General features: G+C 46.0%; 1 pseudogene; it reads right to left on the bottom strand.

Moving 5' to 3' along the window:
- Positions 1-439: 439 nt before the first annotated feature.
- On the bottom strand, positions 440-2,872 carry LOC101646371 (annotated as a pseudogene).
- Between the last annotated feature and the right edge of the window lie 855 nt (positions 2,873-3,727).

The following is a 3,727-nucleotide window of genomic DNA, read 5'->3' as shown; positions in this document are numbered from 1 at the left end:
TTAATAAACTAGAATATCTTTAAAAACATTTGTAAACTAATGATTTTAAATGCTTAAAAAGTGTAAAGAAACCCTACAATAACATCTAAAATGTAAAAAGAACTCCTACATGTTGATACAAAATACAAAACCTAAAAGTGGGCAAAGAATGTGACCAGTTAACACAGTGGTTCTTAACCTTCCTAATGCCACGACCCTTTCATACAGTTCATCATGTTGTGGTGACCCCAACCATAAAATTATTTTCATTGCTATGTCATAACTGTCATTTTGCTACTATTATGAATCATAAATATCTGATATGCAGGATGTATTTTCATTGTTACAAACTGAACATCATTAAAGCATCATGATGTATCACAAAGACAATATGTAATTATATATTTGAAATATTTTCTTTTTGTTTTTGAAATATTTATAATGACAAGTAAATGAAATTTTGTCTTGAAGCATGGTGTAGCATGGGTAACAGTCTTCACACCAGGCGTATCTGCATATGGGCAGACCTGCCTAGAGACAGAGAGGAGCCGTCTCTCAGTTCCCAAGACCATTGGAAATATGTTTTCTTTCTTTTTTTTTTTTAGGGGTCACTGATGTTTATTTTGCAAACAAAACCACTGCAGATGTTGCCTGTTGACACCTCAGGATGCCACTGGGACACTTGGTGGGAAGCTTGAGAGAAGGGCGAGGCATTGGGCTGTCACAGGATCACAAAGCTGGGGTTTCCAACAGGCGTCCAGATGGTCTGGCTTGGCTGCAGGGCAGCTCTAATGAAGCGGCGAGAACACCGACAGGCTCGGGGGAGGGACTACCAGAGGTCTGCCTGCCCAGCTTACTTGGCGAGGGGATTTCTGAATTTCTGGGCAGCAAACTTGGCCTTGCTGCCCAGCTCCTCTTCAATTCTGAGAATCTGGTTGTACTTGGCCAGGCGTTCAGATAGGCACGGCGCACCAGTCTTGATCTGTCCCGTGCAGAGTTCCACCACCAGGTCAGCAATGACAGTATCCTCGGTCTCCCCAGAACGATGAGACACTATGACGCCCCACCCATTGGACTGGGCCTGCTTGTATGCCTGCAGAGATTCGGTCACGGGGCCGATCTGGTTCACTTTGAGCAGGAGGCAGTTGCACGACTTCTTGCCCATGGCCTTGGCGATTCGCTTCGGGTTGGTCACTGTGAGATCGTCCCCTACCACCTGGATCCCTGAACTGGCAGTGAACTTGGCCCAAGCATCCCAGTCATCCTGATTGAAGGGGTCTTCGATAGACACCACTGGGTAGTCCGTGATGAAGCCAGTTGGTCAGGTGAGATGCACCTGCTGGGGGCATCAGGAGACTTGAAGTCTAGGTCCTATTTCCCAGACCTGAAGAATTCGGAGGCAGTTACGTCCATGCCAGTCACCACCTTGTCGGTGTAACCAGCTTTCCCAATAGCATTCTTCAGCAGCTCCAGGGCCTCTTTGTTCTCCAAGATGCTGGGGGCAAATCCGCCTTCATCCCCGACATGGGTGGCATCCTTGCCGTACTTCTCCTTGATGATGTTCTTCAGGTTGTGGTACACCTCGGCCCCGATGCGCATGGCCTCCTTGAAGTTGGCTGCCCCGACGGGGAGGATCATGAACTCCTGCATGGCCAGCTTGTTGCTGGTGTGGGAGCCGCTGTTGATCACATTGAAAGCAGGAACTGGCAGGATTAACTTCGGAATTGCCGGCCAAGTCAGCAATGCGACGGTACAGGGGGACTCCCTTCTCAACAGCTCCGGCCTTGCACACAGCGAGGGACACGTCCAGAATGGCATTTGCACCAAATTTTGATTTATTCTCAGTTCCACCCATCTCAATCATCAGCTGGTGAATCTTTTCCTGTTCCGTCACGTTCACCTTCTTGCTAACCAGGGCAGGCGCAATCGTTTTATTGATGTGCTCAACAGCCTTTAAGACACTTTTGCCCAGATACGGGGTCTTATCATTGTCCCGGAGCTCCAGGGCCTCATAGATCCCAGTGGAGGCACCACTGGGCACGGCAGCTCTGAAGAGCCCTTTGGCGGGGTAAAGATCGACCTCAACGGTGGGATTTCCACGGGAGTCGAAGATCTCTCTGGCGTGAATCTTGAGGACAGATATGATGGATTTCTGGCCGCTGGTTCTCGTCGCCCAGGAAGGAAGTGGAGGAGGCTGCAGACACCGAGACGGGTGTTGAGTCGGTGGAGTGCGGATGCTGCGACTCCCCGGAAATATGTTTTCTGATGGTCTTAGGTGACCCCTGTGAAAGGGTTGTTTGAACCCCAAAGGGGTCGCAACCCACAGGTTGAGAACTGCTGGGTTAACAGAAGAAATCTTGGTCAGTAACAATGAAAATAGTTCAACCTTGCCAGAAAAGGAAATTGAGACTAAAGCAATCTGATAGCATTGTATGTGTTATAGAATCATTTTTACATAAAGACCATGTTACATGGTTTTGCAAATTATGACCCTCTTGCATGTTCATTTCCTATGTGTTCGTTTGCTGTGTTGATGTGACGGCCTGGTAAAGGTGTGACAATCCAGGACTGGCTAGGCTGTAGAGCGGTGGAGTACGGAATACAAGCTGGGCAGTCTAATCTCTGGAGAGCAAGGTGGCTGTGTTGTCACGCTGCAGTCTCTGATCTAGCAATTCTGTATGTCGATAGCTTTTAGAAATTCATCAAAGTATGCAAAATACACACAAGAATATTCTTCACATTTATGTAATGGCAAAAAACTAAATGCTCATTTATACGAAAATAGGTATGTTCTCACGTGTCATTTAATGGAATGCTAAACAGATAAAATGGATGAAACCAAACTCATGAGTCGATTCCAACTCATGGCAATCCTATAGGGCAGGGTAGAATTGCCCCGTGGGTTTCCAAGACCAACTCTTTATGAGAGTAGAAAGCCTCATCTTTCTCCTGTGAAGCGGTGGGTGGTTTCCAACTGCTGATGTTTTAGATCACAGTCCACTGCATAACCATTATGCCTCAGGGTTCCTGAAATTGATGTCAGTAATATCACCATGGGTCAATCTCAAGCTGTAGATGGTCATACACAATGACACCTGTAAACACACATTTTTAAAACCTAAAAATGGTGTTATTGTATATGGGAACATTACACACACACACACACAAAGGTGTAATACACTTCTCTTAATCTCACTAGGGTACCTTGGGGGGAGAGGCGGAGGGGTCCAATAAAACAGTAGATTCCAAGATCTGTTGACCAGTTAAACTCAAGGCAGACAGTTCAGCTCTGGTTATGGTGACTGTTTTTCGGTTTTCAAAAGAAGTAATCCCAATAGATTTTCTCATAGGGCATAGGGGCCTATTGTGAAGAAGTTTAAAGAAAATTGAAAAACTGCATTGGTGAAAAAAAGTTCAGGGAAGTTATTCCAAGTAATTTTCTCTCATCACAACTCACCTGCTTATTATTCAAGGGTAGCAAGGGCTGTCCTATGAGAGTTTTGGGGGGAAATCCTTCCACCCTACAGTGCTAATCTTGCACCTTCAGACTTCATTTTGTTCCCCAAATGCAAGATGGGTCCCCCAATGAAACATGATTGAAGTCCCTCTAGGATACAAAAGTAGCCCTTTTTGTCATGTGTGTCAGAACAGAGCAATCGTTTTATTAAAGGACCATGTCAGAGTGGGTGGATGGGGGAGCTTGTGTTTTCTGGGGAGGAGAGCTTGTTTGCTGGTCTGTTATTCTCTA

The sequence above is a fragment of the Echinops telfairi genome, unplaced genomic scaffold (genome assembly GCF_000313985.2).
Source record: "Echinops telfairi isolate 266 unplaced genomic scaffold, ASM31398v2 ScPeMD7_7458;HRSCAF=8496, whole genome shotgun sequence".
Classification (NCBI taxonomy): domain Eukaryota; kingdom Metazoa; phylum Chordata; class Mammalia; order Afrosoricida; family Tenrecidae; genus Echinops; species Echinops telfairi.
Note: the sequence above shows the minus strand (reverse complement) of the source record. Positions and strands in the feature narration are given on the sequence as shown.